The sequence below is a fragment of the Ammospiza caudacuta genome, chromosome 1 (assembly GCF_027887145.1).
Source record: "Ammospiza caudacuta isolate bAmmCau1 chromosome 1, bAmmCau1.pri, whole genome shotgun sequence".
In the NCBI taxonomy this organism is placed as follows: domain Eukaryota; kingdom Metazoa; phylum Chordata; class Aves; order Passeriformes; family Passerellidae; genus Ammospiza; species Ammospiza caudacuta.
Genome location: NC_080593.1, coordinates 134,081,970 through 134,104,818, shown reverse-complemented (window position 1 = coordinate 134,104,818; position 22,849 = coordinate 134,081,970).

Genomic DNA, 22,849 nt, shown 5'->3' with positions numbered 1-22,849 from the left:
TCAAGAAACAAGATTCACCGTCTCTCTCTCACCAGCTGCGCCCACTCAGGCGCGGTAATACACAACTTCTTATAGAATAAGTCGTCTACCTCTTCTTCTTGATCAGGTCGACGATAACAGACTCCCAATATGATGTCGGCATTGTTGGCCTTCCCCTTGATTCTTATCCATAAACATTCAACTCCTTCTTCCTTTCTTTCAATTTCGATGGCATCAAAGGTTTGTTTAACATAAAGAGCTACACCACCTCCTCTTCTTCCTTTTCTATCTCTCCTGAAGAGTCTGTATCCAGCCAATGTAGTACTTCAGTTATATGAGTCATTCCACCACGTTTCCGTGATGGCAACTACATCACAGCTTTGCAGTTGTACCATGGCCTCCAGCTCTTCTTGTTTATTGCCCAAACTGCGTGCATTGGTATACATGCACCTCATCTGGGCAACTGAGTTCACCCCTATCTTACGCTTGCAATTCTTGGGCCTGTTTCCAGTTAGCTCAGCTGGTTCCCCTTCCCCCTTCAAGCTTAGTTTAAAGCTCGCTCAATGAGGTCTGCCAGTTCATGAGCTAAAATCCTTTTGCCCTTAACGGAGAGGTGTACCCCATCTGATTCCAGCAAAGAAGATGCTGTAAAAGTTTCGCCATGATCATAAAATCCAAAATTATGCTGATGACACCAACCCTTAAGCCACTTGTTGATGATACGGATTCTTCTATGTCTTTCATCATTGTCCTCCGCCACCAGAGGGACTGAGCACATCACTACCTGTGCTCCTGCCTTGTCAATTACCTGACCCAGTATACCTTAAAGTCCTTTCTGATTGCCTTAACGCCCCTCTTCTCGATCTCATCACTGCCAGCTTGAAGTATCAGCAGTGGGTAATAATCAGAGGGCTGAATCAGTCCAGGAAGTCTCTCAGTAATATTTCGTACCCGGGCCCCAGGGAGGCAACAAACTTCCCTGTGGGATGGGTCTGGTTGACATATAGGGCCTTCAGTTACCTTCAAGAGGGAATCGCTTACGACGATTACCCTTCTTTTCTTCTTGGTACTAGAGGTAATAATTCGTGTTGCAGGTGAATCATAATTAGGAGGTTCACTAGGCAGACAATTCTCTCCTAAACCATCTAGTTGTATCTCTGGATCCAAAATCTCATACCTGTTCTGTAGTGGTACTTGGCTGGATGTTCAGAACTTAATGAGACATTGCTAAATAAGTTGATCTATTTGGTCCTCCTTCAAGACTTCATTCCAACCTCCTTCTGTAAATATCATACATCCACCTTGGTAAGTCCCAGGCTGCTTCCACTTTCTCTGAGAATTTTCTTTGCAATCAAAAAGTTCCCAAATGACTCCTATTCCTGCAACATGATATTTTTTGCATTGATAGCCCTGCTTGAAACAAACTGGAAGGGTCGAGAGGGTGTACCCCATTAACAGGAATCAACAACTTCTGTGAATCAGATGATTTCTCTGAGTCAGAAGCTGGGCACTTCTCAGCACCTATATATATGGTACCTAAGGTAAAGATGGTTCAGGTATGTCTTCTCTAAAACAAATCACATTTCATAGCTGATATTTGAGCTTAACCTCCCTTCTCTCCCATTATTAGTAATCAGTAGAAGGATTAGTAGAGATAATTCACTCTCAATGTAGCGAGATGGTGACACAGTTTTAGGGGGTCTCGTTCCCACACATCAGATCACATTCTGATCTCCTCTTGACATTTGAAATTTTTCTCTCAGGCAGCCCAGCATGACTGCTGAGTGACTGGATTTCCACTTTGGTAACTGAGAACATTGACTGTTGTGTTCCATCCATTCTCCCTCTGCTTTTATGAGAGGAGACAGCAACAGTACATAGCCCCTATTATTTACACAAGTTAGGCTGAGTTTTTTCTCCAGAATAGATTATATTAACACAACACACGTTAATTCTGATACACTTTTGAAGGAAAAGAAGTAGATTTGCCATTTATACCTTAGACTTCTGCATTGTCTGAAACAAAACAAAACAAAAAAATCCTCAAGTCTCCTTTAACGTACCATTACAACTAAAAAACTGTCTCCTGACTTGAAGGGACAGGAGTTATCCAAATAAAGTAAACAAGTAGCTTTCTCTGCAGTACAGCCAAAAACACCCTGCTGGTTTACATCTCAAGGGGGAAGTCATCCACTGGGATTCTTTGATGTCTTTTAAAGACAGCAGACTTCCCTTTGGCAAAGTCCTTAAAAGGGCTTCTTTCCTCTACAAGAATTTGTATTTTTTTCACAGAATGTTTAAGAACACGGTAAGACTGTAAGACTTCTATCCCTTCATTAAATTTTGTTGAAATTGGTCAGACAAACATTAAGGCACTAAAGTAGCTATATTCATACACCTTCACAAACATAATTCACATACACATGTATTCCTATTACCACATAAAGCCTTATTTCCTTAAGCAAGAAAAATAAAGATATCTTCACAGAAAAATGCAATAAAAGGCCCCAAGAATAACACTCATCCTCAGTACTTTTATTATCAAAGTTTTTTTCAAGCAATAATTAAAGAGCAATCATCAATAATTCATTAGAGCAGTCTACCAACCAACTACTAACAGAGGTAGCTCACAACTATAGTATAAAAGTCCAGTAGAAAAAAAATAAAGAAAAACAAGGCAAAACCCACCTTTTATTTATGTTATTCATACTCTTCCAATTATGAAAATCCATTTCAGGGATGATGATCCCAGCAGGATTACAAAGGGTCTGTGTCAACACTTCCAGCTGTTCCAGCCCTCCCCAACAAACACATAAGAGTCTCAATTAAGGAACGTTCCTTACAATCACCCCCACTTGCAGCTCCCCACCTAGCTGAAGAGGACTTCAGGTAGTAATATTCTCCTCTACCTCCATGACCAAGGACAATAAAGGATAAGCCATGGCACCACCCGTGCCTGCTATCGAACTCATACTTCTATCTCTGCCTGCAAGGCAAGTATTAAAAATAGCTGGAAATACTGACAGCTCTAAGTCAGAAATTCATGGGAGGGTTCTTAAGCTGGCTGTGTTTTCACTCAGTAATTTCCAACCTTCTCTGTGCCTGTGCAAACAAGCAGCCCATTACCCAGCCACCCCCACATCTTCCCCAGCCCTGCTTGCTGCCCCGACCTTTTGCCGCTGGTGCCGCGGGACCGTCAACCTTCGTCACTGGGGACTGTGGGGAGTGACATCCCTCATGAACCAGGCTTACTGCTGCTGGAAGGTCAGCTTCTGCTCCATGTACAATGGAAAAAGCTGGAGGTCCTGAAGCCCATTCCAGTAGTAAAACTTAAACTGATGTACAAACCAATACAATGGAATCACTTCATATATGTACTCTGTCAGATCCACTTAAACCCAGGCTGCATCCATTTATTTGTACTGATATCTATCAATCCAGCCAAGATGCAATCAATGTGAAAGGATATTTGCAGGTAGAATTCAAAGTGTGACTTAAAACTGGCTTGGTAAAATTCAGGTAGGTTTTGAACCTAGAACAGGCATAAATTACTAGTATGATCTTTCCAACTGCCAGAGTAAAAAAATTATATATTCATAAGAGTACTAATCATCTGAAAGAATTCTAAAATTATTCTAAGTGAAAATTATCATCTCTATGGGAGATGAAAGTTATAGAGCCAAGCTTCATTAAAATGCATAATTAGGTACAGGAAATACAAAAGACTGATCATAAAGCAGCACAAACTAAAGCCCTGAACTACTGAAAGTATTCCTGAAGGATTATCCCAGAGTCTTATAAAGGTGATTTGGATTTGATCAAGAGATTTTAAACCCATGAAGAAAATGAGTAAAATTTAGGCTGAAGTTATGCCAATGGGATCTTGGTAACTTAAGTGTTGTAAGAAATGTTCTACATTTATGATATAAAGGGAAATTTTCACACTGGCATTCAGGATGAAAGAAGTATATATCAAATCTAACTTATTTTTATCTGTTTTTCTGTAATTTCATAGCATGAAGGGTGTTTTCTCTCCAACCTTCCTTCTATCCATCAGCTCCTTTCCCCTCAAGTATTTTGGTCAATACCAAAATTTCACAAAATCACAGAATGGTCAGATGGAAAGGGAGCACAGTAGGTCATCTGGTCCAACCTCCCTGCTCAGGCAGCGCCATCCCAGAGCACATGGCACAGGATCGTGTGCAGAGAGTTCCTGGTATCTCCAGTGAGGGAGACTCCACCACCTCTCTGGGCAATCTGTTCCAGTACTCAGTCTCCTGCACAATAAAGTTCTTCCTCATATCCAGCTGGAATTTCCTGTGCATCATTTTCTTCCCCCTGCCTCTTGTCCTAGTGGTCAGCATCACCATGAAGAGCCTGGCTCCATCCTCTTGACACCATCCCCTCAGAGACTAATAAACTTTGATGAGTCTATCAGATGCCTCTTCTTGGGCTGAGCAGAGGGGCAGGGTCACCTCCCTGGACCTGCTGGCCATGCTCTCCTAGTGCACCTCAGGATACCTTTGGCTTTATTGGCCACAAGGGCACTGCTGGCTTGTTGCCCTCCAGGTCTGTTGGAGAATTTTGCTCAGAAATGGCTTATAAAGTTTTGTTCAGACATGCCATAATCATATACAGCTGATGGAAAAGTAAAAGGCAGCTGTGAGGAGCAAATTCTCACAGCCTGTTTCTGTAAACAACAAAAGTTCTCAGGCACGTTTATGTAAACAGCAGAGGTTCTCAGGTTGTTTTTAATAACAAGTAAATATCTTGTCCTTGGCTGGTTTGGGAAAGCAAAAGTTGACAAACATGGAGGCCTTGAGAACTTTCATAACAGGGTGAGAAAATAAATCTTGGATTCAATAACAAACCACAGGTATTGAAAACAAAAGGAGGGGTTAATGTGCAATCTGTGACCAATAATGAGCTCGGATTTTGCAATATGCATGAGCTTAATTAACACCACTATAAAAGTGTGTAAGTAAGATCAATAAATTCAAGTTTGATGCTGATCAACAAAGATGGGTCGTCTCCCTTCACTTTCAACACAGGTCCTTCTCTTCAGAGCTGCTTCCAGGTTTGTTCCCAGCCTGTACTGATGCCTTGGTTGTTCCTCCCCAGGTGCAGGACCCTGTATTCACCTTTGTTGAATTTCAGATGGTACTCTCTGCCCATCTCTGCAGCCTTTCGAGATCCTTCTGAAGGGCTGCTCAGCCTTCTGGGCTATCGGCCGCTCCTCCCAGCTTTGTGCTGTTGGGGAACTTGCTGAGGAGGCCTCTGCCCCTTCATCCAAGTTATTGATGAAAAATTAAGAACTACTTTTATAAAACTACTATTTGACTAGTTTGAATTTATTAATTTCATTTCCCAGATTAACTTCTGCAGGATATTTCAGTAAGGAAAGGCTTCTTTTTAAGCAGCTAAACTCAACTCCTTACTGTTGTCTGTGTCACAAAAGCAAAAGTCACTGCATGACTCTCAAGAGTTCCCTATAATGCCACAAGAGCAATGCAGGTCAACACCACAGGTTACCCACAGGGTGCTCTTCTCTTGAGGCTGTGCCAGGAGGCTCTGCATATACTTACATTACCTCAGTGACACAGCAGCTTTTTACTTTCCCTGGACTACACATTCATCTTGTACTCCAAAGTAGACTTCACTGAGTGCTATTTTGCCATCAGCTTCTCATCCCCATGCACCCCAATCATGACCAAGGTTACCACCAGGCAGGACTGCAGCAGCAGCATTTGGTTGGTCAGTGGTCCTGGCACTCACGATATTCTCCTAAAATGTTGCACTGTCTCTGTCACAGCCTGTAAATCCTTGCAAAGCATGTGCACATCTACACTGAGCTCTGAGAGTACATGCTTGGATGTCACAGGACTGCCTCTCCACACTGTTACACTGCACAGAGAGATGCTGTGTGGTTTTTTTCCTTATATTCAGCCAAGAGATGTTCACTCTGCCAGTTGTTAAATATTCTGTCTTAATGAGAATATTTCTATTTTTCACTAAAAGTGAGCAATTTCAACCTGCTGCAGAGTTATCCTTTTCTATTACATACATATATTAGATCTAGTTTGCAAATATATATAAAAATTCTTTAGGGATGAAAATCGTGCTTATCTTAAACTACACCATACACTCCACATACAATATTTTTCCAAAATTGGTGTGTACTTCCCTACCCATCATTTATTAATAGGCTTGCCATCTGTATTCATCTTTAAATTCCACCAATTAATATTCTCAAGCCTGGAAACTGTGGGTACAGCTTTCATAAAATGCAAAATCTGATACGCAATTCATTTTACACTGAGGAATTTAACCCAATACCAAAGAGATTGTAAAAACAGATTTGTTGCAAAGACTTAAATGGATTTAGTTGGATGAGACAACTTTCACAGGCATTCACTTAAACACTAAACTTCACTAGCTGCACAGAGTTAACAAATGTGCTACAAAGCTCTTCAACTCCTACACAAGCTGACTCACACGATAACAAAACTATTAGTGCAGCAAGGACTGTGGCCTGAGACTCGTTGACCCGGCTAGTAGAAGGGGCGGCCAACAGCCCCACTGCAGCAGGGGGTGTCAGCCCCGGTGGCAGGGCCCCAGGACTGGCAGCTTCAGGCACCCCTCGGCGGTAGAAGCCTTGGGCTGTGCCTGCAGGACGAGGTCTCGGTGTAGAGCTGCTAGAAAGGGCGGAGTGGAATAAGAGCCGGACACTTCCTGGGGTCAAACAGGTTTAACATCCTGGGGGGCGACCAGCAGGGAACGACAGAAAAAAGAGGTTGGGCATGAGATTATAAAGGGACGTGGTAACTGGGGGAGGGAGTTACAGAAAACCAATCAGGGGGAGGCAGGGGACGAGCCTAACATAATAGACGGTAAGGGAGAACCAATCGATACATTGTAAAGGAGGGGCCCCGGGACCTCAGCCAATCACTACTCCCACCAAGAGGAACATTCTGGAAGACTGGGAGCGGTGGGGAATGATTGACTGGGCCCAGGGAGGAGAGAAAACTATACATATTTGGAGATATAGGGCGGGGAAATTACATAACATGGGGGCAACCATAGCAACTAAATAATAGACAGAAACTAGGGCGGGGAAAACTGTGAGGACAGAACCATCGTAACAAAGGGGGGAAGAAACAGAACATACCAACACACCACAACATATTAGTTCTTGAAAGAACTCTTTCTTTTTCTTTGTTGTTCCAATGACTTCCCCAGTTTTGAGGGGCACAATTTCAGAGGTGTACACTAAAGAGAGTGATGTTTGGAGATGGATGGGTGACCAGGTTGTAAATGAAGGAAAATAGCTGTGAGACAAGTAGTTTATGTCACCACCCCAGCTGCAAAATTCATCCAAAACTCAATAATTTATCCAGCTGTATCCATTATTTTTCCCACCAGCTAGCAGCCCATCCAAAGCAAGCACAACCATTGCTGTTCAGTTCCTTCTTTTCACTGCATCCCTCTCATCTCATCCTTTTTTGTTGCTGTCATTTCATAACTTGTGCTATACGTCCTCACTTAATTTGCCCACACTACTCATTTGTGGGTCTAAGTGCCATTTCATGTGACTCACCTGCTCTCTTATAATACTTTTTCATCTCTATTCATCTGGAGTGAAGGAGCTTTGTTTTCTGATGGATCCATACAGACCTGTCAAATGTGCATCTGAAGGCAATGCTCAGAAATGTCAAATTTAGATCAGATATGTCTTCATTTTAATTTTGATTTGTTTCTATTTTTATTGATATCCTCAAAAAAAGACCTTACAGTTGTTTCTAGGAACATTATTTCTTTGCTTTGTGTAATACATCTGAATGTATTTTTACTAAAAGCAGTGACTTGTAAAGCAGGTAACACAAATCCAGGCTTGTGTTTTCATTCTATTTTTGTACGAATAGGGTCCTAATATAGATAAGTAATGAAAATAAAATAACAAAATCTCTGGGTGTTCTTGTCTTTTAGGCTGTATCCGAGCTGGGGCACCTTGGAGCACTTCCAATCTTCTTGAGCTGTAATATGCATTCCAGAAATTTGGACTTGGGCAAAAGGCAGGCACACACACCAGCTCCTTCACCCTGAAGGAGCCTGTTTTCCCTGGAGTGAAAGCCAGAACACATGAGTCAGAGCTACCCATGACCTGAACCTTCAGGGGACTGTGACTGCAGGGATGCTGCTGTACCACACACACCAATTCATTTACACACAACATTAGAAAAATAAACAAAATTATTGGACCATATGAGATATTCCCCCTTGTCCTACACTACATGCTCTTGTTAGAAGTCCCTCTCTGTCTTTCTTGTAGGCTACCTTCAAGTACTAGAAGGCTGGGATTAGGTCAACTTGAAGCTGTCACTTATCCAGGCTGAAATATCCAAATTCTCTCAATCTTTCCTCATAGGAGAGGTGCTCCATCCCTCCAATCATCTTGGTGGCCTTCTCTAGACTTGCTCCAACAGATCAATGTCTTTCCTGTGCTGGGACCCAGAGGTGGATGCAGCACTCCAGGTGAGGTCTCAGAGCAGAAGGAAGAGGGGCAGCATCCCCTCCCTCTGTGGCCTCACACACCCACCTCTTCTGCTGCAGCACAGGACATGTTTGCCTTTCTAGGCTGCAAGAGCACATTGCCGGGTTCATCCAGCCTCTCACCCACCAGCAACCCCAAATCCTTCTCATCAGGGCTGGTCTCCATCTGTTCTTCCCCAGAACCTTGCTCCTAGTCTTGTTAAACTTTCATGAGATTCCCATAGGCCCACTTCTAGAGCTTGTCCAAGTCCCTCTGGACAGCATCCCCTCCTTCAGATGTGTCAACTGCAGTTCTCAGCTTGGTGTCATCTGCAAATTTGCTGAAGCTACACTCAATCCCTTTGTCTATGTCATTATTAATGATATTAAATAACACTTTTCCTAATATAGTCTCCTGAGGGTCGCCACTTGTCACTGATATCCACTGGACTTTGAGCTGTTAATCACTACCCTTTGGACTCTTTGACCACTTCCTCATTCACCAAACAGTCCACCCACCAAAGCCATTCCCGTGCAATTTAGAGAGAAGGATATTGTACGGGACTGTGTCAATGATTTTACAGAAGTCCAGATAAATTACATCTGTAACCCTCCCCCTGTGCACTGATGTAGCCATCTCATCATAGAAGGCCAGTAGTTTGCTCAGGCAGGACTTGCCCTTGATGAAGCTTTGCTGGATGTCTCAAGTCACCTCCCTGTTCTCCATGTGCCTCAGCATAGCTTCTAGGTTCCATGAAAATTCATTACTGTGAGTGTGGTGAGGCTGACCAGAGAAGCTGTGGATGTCCTATCCCTGAAAGTGTTGAAGGCCAGGTTTGGGAGCTCTGAGCAGCCTGGTCTAGAGGAAGGTGTCCCTGCCCATGTTAGGGGGGTTGCAACTAAATGATCTTTAAGGTCCCTTCTAATCCAAACCATTCTATGGTTCTGTGCTTCTGTGGATTAAGTCTTGTACAGGTATCTCAACCAGAAAGTCAGGAACATCAAAAAGCAGTACAGAACAAAAATTATTATAAGAGAAAGCCTGCTGTTATCATGAAAGAAAGGACAAACAAACTGCTCAAGTAAACATTTGTGGGAAACTGTAAAAGAGAGGAGTGCAAAGTGGGCTCCAGGAAAGAGCTGGGCAGAGGAAACCAAGCGCCAGTCACATACAGAAACAGCTGATGATATGCCTGAAATGTGTAAAGATGGAAAGGATGGAAGAAAGAGAAGATTGTCTAAATTTAGATTAGGATTAAATCTGAGTTTAGATAGTGATGTGAATTGCTCAAATCTGGTTATGGGGAAATTACAGAAGGGGAAGGAGGGAATGCAGTAGGTTTTTTGATCCATCCTGCCATCCAGAATGGGAATTCCTGGATCAGTCTTGAAGAGGATGAAGAGAAACAAACAAAAGTCTGTCAAAAGTCTGTGCTGATCTGTACATTGATATGTAGAAATAAGATTAACTGCAGCTACTACTTGATCTATTGATTAGATGCCACAAGATGATGAACTGCAAGCTAATGGCAAGCTATTACCCAATTCAGTCCAGGAGCAGTGGAGTAAATCAATACATAGCAGATATCTGACTTCTATTGCTGGTTTGCAGGGAGGGAGACCTGTAAGTTGCTACATTCTTTTAGGTATGTACAATACAGATATGCACCTTAGGAACTACATTTGGCTCTTAGATTTCATAGGACAATTAAATGGTTTTTTTTTCAGTTGAATGACTGCACGATGATTATTGCAGCCTTAATGCCAGAAGTATCCCTCACTTCATTGCTCAAGCTACAAAATGGATTTCTACCTCAGAAGTAAAATGAGAAAAGTCTCTACAGAAGATGCAGATAATACCTGGAACTTTACCATTACTGGAACAGCCAGCTTAAGTCAACTGAGGAATTCTCATTGAAATTCAGGAGTATGGGGCTTTCATCCTGTCCCTTATGCAGAGATTAGACCTTCCTGCTCTTTAAACTTAATGAATTTTGACAATGTTTATGATACTATTTCTAGAAGGTGGAAGAAGAATATTTTTGTAAATGTCACTTTGAATATTTGGAGGTTTATAGCACTCTCAAGTTGAAAACCCAAATTGTAGGATCAGCAATATCAGTGACCAGATGTCATATACTTCAGCACTGGAGATTAATATGATATTAGTGTCTCTCCAGATTTAAAAACTCCTTGAGATGAGTTTTATAAAAGTTTTTAAAAGGAAGCTATCAGTTCAAAATTCTATTGCTTCAAATTAACACATTTCCTTGAAATAAACAATGGAAAAACATGGACGCACCGCAGCAAGACCAGTGAAGATCCACCAGTGTGGTTGGGAGCTGGTACAAAGACAGGATGAGAAATCTGAATTTGTTCTACCTGCAGGAAGAAGGCTCAGTGGCGAATCATACTGTTGTCTTCAGCTACCTGATGGAAGAGTGCTGAGAAGATGGAGTCACTCTCTTCTCAGAGGTGCACAGCGATGCAAGCAGAGGCAAGAGACACAAGCTGAAACATGCAAAATTTCCATTAAAGATTAGAAAAATCTCTTTCACTGCAAGGGTGGTCAAGCAGTGGGTCACAGAGCCCTGAGAAGTTATGGATCCTCTGTATTTGGAGCTGTTCACAATTTGAGTGTGTATAGCTCTAAGCAATTTGATCTAATTGGACCTGATGTCCACAAACTAATCTATTTTGAGCCTGCTGACACTGTGTACACTGTGTACAGACTTCTATAGCAGGTAAATCCAGAAATTCCCTGTCTTTGAAGTAAAAAGAGTATTGTTTCATGTTTTATTCCAGTCCCCTAGTGGCTTCACCAAGCTCCCTCTATAACTCAAGAAATTTGTTAAAAAGCCATTCTGTGTTCAGCTTATCCAATATCTCCACAATTTCCAAAAGTTTAATCAACTGCAACCCCAACCTTCTTGTCTTCCTGTTTGAAGTGTATCAGCCTTTACAGTTTCTCCTCATAAGGAAACTGCTCCACCCTCTTAACCATCTTACCTGTCTTTGTACCTTATCCACACTGTCCTTAATATGCAGAGACCAAAATGGCATTCAGAATCCCCTGTTTTATTCTGGATACCCTTTCTGATGATTTCCAGCATTCTGTCAGCTATGTTTGCTACTTCCCATCAACAAAAAATTCTATTTGGTTTAATGATGAAATAAAAATTATTAATCCCATCATGCCATGCATTAGTCTTCCTGAGCTACCCTGTGAGCTCATTTATTTACCTCAGCCTGAGTCATAAATTCATAGGATGGTTTGGATTGGAAAGGACCTTAAAGATCTCCTAGTTCCAACCCTTCTGCCACAGGCAGGGACACCTTCCACTAGACCAGGTTACTCAGAGCCCCATCCAGCCTGGCCTTGGACACCTCCAGGGATGGGGCATCCACAACTTTTGTGGGCAACCTGTTCCAGTGCCTGGCCACCCTCACAGTAAAGAATTTCTTCCTGATATCTAATATAAGACTACTCTCTTTCAATTTTGATACCATCACATAGTGTCACATTTTAAATAAGTTTACAGGTTTCTCATAACAATGAGCATGTCTTCTATTTTATTATGATGTGCCTATAATACTCTTGAGCATCCTGCAGCCCTGATAGGCAGGAATAAGAATAGCAGGTATAGTATTAAATCTGAATTACTGCACTTTGGGGTTAAGATCAACAAATTTTGTTACCAGTTGGTTTACTAATACTCAGAGATTAAAAAAAAAAAAGGTTTTTTAGCAAAGGTGTCAACACTGGAGGTGATTTTGGCATGACAAATCATGCAATTTAGGATTAACTGGGTAATGCAAAAAGAGGATTGTCATTACTGCCATTGGCAGTACTGTCAACAGTAAATTCTAATTTGGAATGCTGTTCATCAGCCTGGTGACCAATTTCCACAAAAAAAAAAAAGGGGGGGAGTGGGAAATGCTGGAATTATCTAAAAGAACTGTTGTGGAGGGTGGTGGGACTGGGGGGAGGAGGAAGAGTCAAAGAGCTCAGGTTATTAACCCAGCAAAAGAAAGTCTCAGATGCGATACAATTTCTCTCTAGGAATATAAAAGGAGCAACATCAGGGCTGGAAAGAGCTATGTAAATCAAAGCAAAACACCAACACAAATGGCCATGAATAAATTTACATCAGAAATTGAAGACCAGAACCTGAAGAATTAGGGCAATGGGTTGCTACAGGAGGATTTAATGTTCAGTCAGTTATTAAAAATTGCTCAGTCTCTCCTAGATCATGCAGACTTACTTGAATAGTTCCCAAGAGCATCCACCTTTTCCAGCTGGGGACAGCCTTGTCCCTTTATCATAACCAAAACTTTACACTCTTTAGCAGCCAAACAGGTTTCTGCTGGAATGCTGCTGGTCTCAAACTGGTCTCAAAAAGAGGTCTCAGCAAATAATAAACCTCTAAAATCCCAGAAACTAGATAGTGAGTAGAAGATCACTCCCATAAAAGATTACACAAAGATACAAAAGATTCAAAACAAGATGGATATTTTTAGCTTTAGGGCTATAGAGCTATTCAATCTGCAAAGTTGCTGTTGTCTGTATCTGCCCTGAACTCGTTCCTCTCTTTCTGTCTGTGAAAGCAACGCTATGGAATTCTATTCAGCGGCAGATCCGTTTGGTCTCAGCTGGAGAACTTTGTTTAACTGCTTTTTAATAGCTCTTGAGAGGGTGTAGAGAGAAGGCATGTGCACACACATGCAGAAACGGTGTCAGGAAGTATCCTCTTGTGAAAGGACAGGAGCACTAAGCCTGCCCACCCTGGGGAGAGCTTCTGACATCTGCTCACAGATGCTGACAGCCAGGAGGCCATGAAGAGAGAACCTCTCATGTGGGGATACGACTCAGGCTCTTCCTTCCAAGGAAATGAGACAGTGAACTGTAGACTTTCCCTTCTCAGGAAGCTGAGAGGCCTTTTACACAGGAAGAATTGAAGATCTGGTTCTGGCAGCTCACAAACTAAAATAAAAGGTGAAGTCCTGCCTTCCTGTGATTTATTTTCATATTGCCTGCAAAGTTCACTTTTCACTCCGATATTTCACAGGTCAAATATGGAGAGGAGGACAAAGCATGAATTATCCCTCCCCTCCTGCCCCAGAGCTTTTTCTGGAAACCAAGGAGGGTCTTCAAATGTAACTTTTGTTCCTTACAGCCCCTGATGGTGTTAGAAGAAGTAACACTCTGGCATTTATGGGAGAAACCAGCAATTGATTTGATCCATTTTGCTCTCCTTCTTGTTAACAATCATTGAGGCAAAATAATTTCCACTGCAAAAATGGCCTCATAATTTTTTCGGCACCCAGCCTGGGTTATTACTATATACAGCAATCCTACATAAATGTGGGGAAGCAAATATTAGCCTAGCATACCAGTTAAAGTCTATGAAGTGTGAACATAAATAGATCAATCCAGATTCGATAGCCCTATCCTCAAATTTTTGTTTATTCAGTATTGCTCCATTCATCCACTTCAACAAAGGGTTCCAGACAGTATGACAAATCATGATTATAGACAGGCTAAGTGCTTCAATTGCCTCTTTCCCCATGGTCTGAGCAGGAAATGATGATCATTTTCCTATGAGATTTCACAAAACTCTTTCTTATTGAGAAATAAAATGGGTTTTTGGAGAACGTGCAAATGTTCCTGTGAATCAGATAATTCTGCCCCTTGGCAACTTTTCAAAAGTTACCAATATCAGGCAGAAATTCAAATAGTTATGAACTGGGTGAGGGCAAGCCCTCACAGGGAAAGAAGAGAAAAGCTTGAGGATGCATGTATGTGCCCTACAGGGAAGCTTTCAGATCAAGATCCTTTCTGACTCATTTCTGGTGTCAGCTCAGTGTAAGTTAATGATCACTTTGATTTTTCAAAAGAAGCCAAAATTTCTCTCAACTGATTACTAAAGCTGCACAGAGCATACTATTAACCACATAAAGACCTGATTCTGTCACTAGTAGCAACCAGGCTTGCTGCTCTACCTGCATCTCATAAAAGCTGTGGGGGTTTCCTGCAAACTTAAAAGCCTGCTACAGACACCTCATCTCAGAGGACCTTGAGCCTCAGTAGAATGCCCAGTCTCCAGGGGGACAAGCTCAGGTGTGGGGTCTCTGGTCACACCTTCTCACTGCTGCAAAACTATGACCAACACCAGTGATACACCAGAAACTCAACGAAAAGCAAAATGTCAACTTTCAATTTCGAAATTATCCTTCACCCTGTTGCCTTCAAAAGAGTTCCCAGGAGCTGGATGTATTTCCCTGCATGCTTTCCACTGTAATTTCAACCATCAGCCTTCTTTTCCTACCCAGCACGCCTGCCCTGTACCTCACTCAGGTCATGCAAAGCCAGCAGCTGCCCATGAGGTCTCAACTTCAGTTTGTGCCAGCAGAGGCAACTTGTAACCAGTGAGAAGGACATTCACAGCTGTGCCTCTCCTCTGGAAGGTCCTCTGTCCACAAAGCCAATGCTCAGGAGGTGCAAAACCTGGCCGAGCCAGGGGCCTTGAAGGAACCAAGAGAACCCCCACACCTGCTGGACACATTGGGGCACAGCTGGGCACAGCTGGACACAGCTCTCCTGCTGCATCCCTGGCCAGCTGGGGCTGCAGCCTAAGCACTTAATGAACCTTCTCAGGAAGGTGGCGACTGATTGCGTATGGAGCAGAGGACAAAAAGTTTCAGGTGACTCCTTGACTGAAAGGAACTGGTGGAAGTTTCCCAGCCTTGCACAGTACACGGCTCACCAAGGACCAAGCTGCTGACTGGAACTCTCCAATGACTCCAGACCTCCACATCCAGCTCAGACTTTAACCTCTCTTTCCTATCCAAGCCCGTTGCTCCATTACATCCCAACTCACAAGCACTTCACTGAACCTTCTCATTGAAGTTACTTTCCATCCACAAAGACAGATATCTGTAAGTGGTCATACAGCTGCAATTTCAAAATAAAATTTTTAAAAATGTGCCCCAACAAACCAAGTGAGGTGATGAAACAGGCAGTTAGTTTAACTTCAAACCAGAGTAAAAATATCAAGCTCCTACTCAGAGAGCACAAGATTGACAGCAGAGAAAATCCTGTTTAGTTCTGTTTGCATTTTCTCCAGCAGAAGTGTAGAACCAGTGCAACAAGTGCAATTTAGTATAATTTAATTATTCAGGTAAGTGTCCTCTCTACTTTTATTGGCTGTTACCCTGAAATAAGATACTGAATTTTTAGAAGGAAAAACAAGAACTTGTGAACAGAGATGCTTAAAAAACCCCACCCAACCGATTAAACCAGTATTAGCTCTTTTAAAATATAAGGAATAATACTTCACTTTAAAGAAAATATTATAAAAATACAGTTATTTTTAGCATATCATTCACTTTCTTGTTAAGTATGCATTCCTATTACTATGAAATAAAAGGTTAAATTAACAAAAATTATAAAATGTCATTATTTAAATTATATTTAACATTTGTAATACCGTTCACTCTGTTTTGGTTTTCTAATAATTTCTTAGACCTCTTTGCATATAAAACAAAAATAAATTTAATTGAAGTTCACCTTTAGCACAATCAGTCTTCAGCAAATTTCTGCAAACTCTCCCAAGAATATTTGTACCAGGAATGTATCCTCCTGCTGCCATACTAGAGATAAGAAGGAACTTTCTAACTTCCAAAACAAGACCAAACACTCAATTGAATCCCTCAGACATGCTAGTTGTCCAACCATGCTTCTAATTTCCTAAATTACCAGCATTTTTTTCACCATCACTTTCCATTTTTCTCCTCTTTTTCCATGAAGCATGCTTTATGTACAAATGCCTATGGCCAAAATTTGTCACAAGCTTTTTCTGGTAATTCACCATTCAATTAACAAATTATGTTTTAAGCTTCAGTACACACAAACGCAAACTGTTTTCATTTTAAAAGTGTATCCATAGAAATCTTGTAGCACATTGTAAACTGTCACTGGAAATATTTCTGTGTTTTATATATTTTCATTTTCCTGGTAGAATATAAAATTGCAGTTGTGCAATTCATACCCAACAGTAATTTATATGAGATAAAGAACATTTTAAGGTTCTTTCAAATGAATAATATAGAATTAACCACCTTGTGGGGATATGCTTCATTATTTTCTCATCTTCAAGGCTGACAACATTAAATCTCCCTTGTAATTTTTAAACTCTGACAGACAGGATGCAGTGTCTACACACAACCTCAAGAAAAAATAATAACATAGCTATTACACTTATTCATGTATTATGTAGTAGAGGAGCTATACAATTAGTTGAAAACAAATAACTTTTCCATTTTTCATTAAGTTGTATACACTCTCCTTCAGCATTATCTGTTACAAATGATAGAATATCACGATGATGCATTATCAAAGTTCAAAGCTGGAGTCTCTTAGAGCTGGAGACACTTGTAATGGGGTATTATTAATGTCTTGAAAATAATCATGCATATGGTGGATGATTCTGCTTTAAACTGCATAGCTAAAAACAATTATGGGAAACATTTTAATATTTCCATTATTTGAGTCCAAAATAAACACATGCCCATTTCAAATGAAAAAAGGATATAATATATTGTTATACTGACATAATATCTTCTGTCATTTTATCAAAGAGAACCTTAGAAACCAACACTAATTTGTCATTGTCGTTACTCAAGCTTTGGAGGTGAGCATAAATTCTACTGTGCTTTTTTTGTTCACTATTAAGGAATTTTATTTTTATAGATGTTAGAAAAAATTTCTGTGTGTTTTATTTGCAGCCTGAAAGCTGAAACTTTTCAGACCTGCTTTTGCCTTGAATCTGGCAATCCACTATGATTAACTGCAAAATTTCTGCATAAGCTACAGCAAGTCTGAAGAGGCATATTCCATTATTGTCTTCACTGAACCAAGCATCCCATTTTTCCTCTCCACCTGGAACATGTCAAGGGTTGAACACTCGGTGTCACAGCAAGAAGGTGACTTGCCAAAGTGCTCCCTAGCTGGCAGCTGTGCAGCCAGGATGACAAACTCCACGGGAAGAACATGACCAGGGGTGGCCAGGCCCAGTCAAAACAGCCCTTGGCACTACATTTCCAAGTGTTGTGGCAAGCACTAGCTGAACCTCTGCAGAGAACATCCCTTTCACAAAGCCATTAGCACAGCTTTCCAGGGGGATTCTTGAGTGCCAGCGCCTGGTCTAAGTTTAAAATTTCAGAGAGGCCAGGGTTAATACAATTTTTTAAAGGACAATGATTTATCTTTTTTCTGTGTGAACTTCTTTGCAACCTTGGCTAGAGATACAAGGAAAATCTTTTATGAATTTATTTTTAGGGTATGGCATTTTCTTCTTAGCTTTGAATTTAGGTTTTGCCAAAAGTTTTTTTCTTTGACCTGCCTTGATCTCTGAAACAAAGTATAAGCAACAGTTGTCCTGCTTAGCGCTACTTTTCAAAACAACTTTTACCTTACTCATATAACAAACCAGAGACTGTTATACTGAGGAAGATGTAGAAAAAACATAGCATGAATACTTCATCCAATATCACCATCTCTAGGAGAATTTGAAATGAAAACTGATAGACCATTTAAAATAAAGTTATTTTCAATGTAATTAAGAAAAAAAAAATCTCTATTTTCAATTACTTTCTGATTCAGTTAAAGGGCTTACTTGTGTGTGTGTATATGTGTGTGTGTCTGTGAAACTCCAGCATGTACTGGGATGAGTTTATTGCAGTTCATGTTACTGTACAGACTGCCTCCACAGTGAGATATTGGATGGATTTTTTAGGAAATCCAAAGCAGCAACAAAGGCTTTTTTCACTGCTATCAGTCTGAGCTGGTTTGGAGTTTTTTATTGGCTTGTAAAGGTGGTCATGCTTATTAAAGTAAAAGAACCAAATTCCTGCTTTTTGTCAGTTTTGTGCAAAAAACTGGGAACTGTTCATAACCATTTCTCTGTAGGAAAATTAAGTCATCTCATGTGCAAAGAAGGGAGCCTGTTGCTGGAGCTCCAGGTGAGCTGCCCTGTGCACAGCTCACTGCTGTGCAGAGACAGCAACTCACATCCATCAGCCCTCAGCCAGCACACACTGTGCCTGCATGGCTCTCAGAGCCAGCACCAACCTCCCCAACCCTTGCTGCACCTCCAGCAACAAGGGCAGCACACAGCCCTGCTGTCTCTTGTGCCCGCAGCATATTTATGCCCTGATATAGGGTAAGATATATACTAAGAAGGTATTGAGCAGCTCTAAGCTGTCTCAACTTTCCTTTTATTATCTCAGTCCTGAACTTCCTGATCGCTTTGTGCTTGAACTTGTGCCTGTCAAGCTGGCTTACTTGTCTTATTCTGTATCAAAATGAAGGCATGGCTAGTTTAAAAGGGCTGACAACAAAATCCCCTAGTCTAGATGAAAGAAAGCAAAACAAAACAAAATTCCTACCTCAGCATAATCATCTCTCTACAGCATGAGAAAGAAAAAAGTGACAGCAATCCACAGATTTTTAAATTATTTTTATTGATTTGCATTGATGTCCTCGCTGAAATGTGAACAAAAGATTGAGTCATTTACTGAGGTCTATTCAAGATTTTTCTGATAGCTTAACCAATAATAACTCTATAAAAAACTCAGCTGGGTGGCGGCAGAGATCCTAAAGGGTCTCTTTATAACAAGGGAGGAGTTCACAGAGCTGCCACAGGGCAGTGGACTCACCCTTGAATGCACCAGATACATTTCTGCACAGAGGTTGAACGGTGGAGTACCAGCATGGGCATCAACTCTGCTGGTTCTGCCCTGCCACAGTGTATCGGGTTTGCATGGCCAAGCCTTGGTAGCCAGGGACCTACAGGGGCAGCATCCTCTTTGTCCATCAGAGCCACCCCTGGTAGCTCCAAAGGCACACGTGCCACTGGCCAAGGCTGGGCCAATTAGAAATGGGGGTAACACCTCTGCAATAACATGATTAAGAAGAAAAAAACCCCAAATCATTGCACAGTTGTAACTGACGCCAGAGAAGAGCAGGGTGAGAATGTGAGAGGAACAACTCTGCAGACACCAAGGTCAGTGAAGGAGGGGGAGGAGATGCTCCAGGCACTGGAGCTGGGATTCCCCTGCAGACCATGGGGAATACCATGGTGAAGCTGTGCCCTGCAGCCCATGGAGGTCCATGGGGGTGCAGACATCCACCTACAATCCATGGAGAACACCCATGCCAGAGAGGGTGGATGTCTGGAGGAGGCTGTGACCCTGTGGGTGTGTGGAGAGAGAACACTACACTCCTACACTGGAGCAGGCTCTCCTTGAAGGACTGCACCCCGTGGGACAGGGACCCACACTGCAGCAGTTTGAGGGGGACTGTTCCCCATAGGATGGACTCACATTGCAGCAGCTTGCAGAGACCTGTTGTTCCTGAGATGGAGCCACATCAGAGAAGTTCATGGAGAACTGTCTCCCATGGGACAGACCCCATGAGCAGAGGTGGGGTTCCTTTACCTGACCAGCAGGAGAAACCACGATGAACTGACCATAAGCCTCATTCCCTGTCTCCATGCACTGCTGTGGGGAGGAGACAGAGCTGGTAAAGAGGGAAGAGAAGAGGGTAAGGTGTTTTTAAGGTCTTATTTTACTTCCCATTATGCTTCTCTGATTTTTTTAGTAATAAATTCAATTAATATGTCTAATTCAAGCCTGTTTTGCTTATGTTGCTATTTGGTGAGTGATCTCTTCCAGTCCTTATCTCAGCTCATGAATCCTTCATTATATTTTCTCTCCCCTGTCCATCTGTGGAGAGGAGGGATAGAGAGGCTTTGGTGGGTGCCTGGAGTCTGGCCAGCCTCAACCCACTACATAAGGGAAAGGCAGATATGGAAATTTATTGGGCTTGGTAGTAAGTTATGATTTGACTAGCACAAGGAACTTATTTGTTGAATTATCTTTAAATCACCACATTTCAGAGTAGAACCACACTTTAAATATGGGAAATGTTATTTGCTATATATGTATTATGTTATTAAGCATAATTAAAGTTGAAAGCCATGAACCACACTCAAAGCTACTGCAAGGCTATAGAGCATTTCTGTGGCCAGCAAAATAAAGTACCATATGCTGGAGAAGTCAGCAAGCAAGAAGTAATACACTTAGTAGCCTTGACTACAGTATGCTGTGGGCCAGTATCTGTGCAAATATTTCAGAAATGAGTAATGAATAACTATTCTATTCTGAGAAACAAGTATGTGACTGCTAACATCATCATTTCTAGATAGGCAAACTGCCAAAAAAACTAAACCCAAACTTTGGAGAAAAAAAACTCTCTTTTTAGGGGTGCAAAATTCTACAGTGCCCTGTTTGAGGCATCTCAAAGATATATCTAGCTAAAGTATTTCACCTCTTGACTCTTCTAGAAGCCTTGCTGTGATTTTTTCAGGCACTAAGTCACACAGAATATTCTATGTTTCCTTTGTATCTTCAGAAGTAGACAACAAAAGCTTTTTTTTCCTTTATGTTATGTTTTATTCATAACCATTGAAAAGAAAAATCGAAACTCTGGTGTGAGTCACTCTTTAGATTTTTCTATTAGAAAATTGAATCAGAACTGTAAATGGTTTCAGACACAGATACCCAGGACCAGCACAGAAACAGAGCAAAAACTAATGCAGACCTGGAAAAGGCAGTTCCAGTGCAATGTTTTAGAATGCAACTGAAAAGAGACCTGATTTGCACCAGGATTGCCACCAGAATAATTCACTAGTGAAAGAAGTAAGGGCTATCTCTGAGACAAAAATAATAGCTGCAGGCTTCACTGGACTCCAGAAAAGAAGTGTTTTACCACACTCATCCTCCTGCCACAACTCTGGACTCTGAGCACCCTCAAGGGAACTAACTCTCCCCAGAAAGGTCACCAGTGGCAGGAGTGGAGCAAACACAATCCACAGCAGCTCTCCCTCAACCAAAGTCATCCGATCTAATGTTTCTGGGATGTTCTACAGCTGAAAGAGAGCTTCTCCACCTCTACTGGAACAATCCCTTTCTTCACCTGCATAGCACTGACATGATGACAGCCAGAGCCTGATTCTGTTCCACTGCTATTTCTGAAATTTGATACTTGGTAAAAATGCCCTTTAAGCTAGAGGATATACAATCCATATTCCCAGCCAACAACACAGAGTTTGCATTAGCAGAATGTGCTGAACTGTGTCTGCCTTCAGTCTTCTACAATCACAGGTAGCCATGAGCAACAAACCACACCTTAGAGAAGCTCAACAATTTCATCATTATATCTGGAGCCAGGTTGTCCTCTAGGTATGGGGAGCACAAAACTTCAGCTCATTCTAAGCAAAGAGCCAAAGAGATAAAGCGTCAAAACAGGCTCTCTAAAGAAGTTGCTATCTGACCTGTTCCCATTCTTCTAGCTCTGCACAAATTCAACTAATGAAATGTTGAAAAGGAACTGTGTATTTTTTCTGGGAGAAAAAAAGGAAGAGGAAGAGATCCTGGGGGCAAAAAAGTTAGAACAGCTTCTGTGGAGATAGATCACCAACTGAGAAAAATATAGTAGTTATGAGATGTTTAGTCAATTCATCACCATTTAGATTACATTACACTGGTATAAGCTTTTGTGAACATACCAGGGCAGTGATAAGGAGGGCTATAGAGAAACCTATACTATGTAGACCTATGTAAATAAAAGTGAAATGCATTTAAAATAAATCTTTTACTTACAATATTTCTTTCTTTCTTTTGATTGTATTAAGCAACACTTGCGAATTTACCAGTGGTGAGTCTTTTCCAAAAGAAGGGGCACTCCCCCAATGTTCTCTACCATGTGTGGACAGAGCAAAGAATTCATTCACATTCCTTTAAATACCACAAAACAAAACAGATAAAAAACCCCAATGAGCTCATATTTATACAAATACTATTACATTTGTGTCATGTACTTTTTATACCCCATGATCTGTAGCCTCAGAATGTTAATAAAAACCATGTTTGCATCCATAGTTCATAGTTTAAAAAACTTACAATTGATAACAGGGGTCCTATGCATTTTAAGCACACTATTTATCCACTGAAAAAGTGGGGGTGGGAAGAAAGCAAGGACAGCTCCAGGGGCCTGACCCTACTCGCATCAAAGACAGTGGGAAGTTTTCCTATTGACTACAAGATGTTGGATTGTGTCTTTGATTTTGCTGGCAGAGCTGTATGGGACTTCTTGTTTCTCTTGTGGCTAAAACACAGTCATTTGCTGCCCTCTAGAAGCAGACTGACACATACACTTTAGTTCACTTCCATACAGGCCTTCTTGCTGTAATTTTAAAAATGCACCTAACAACAATGA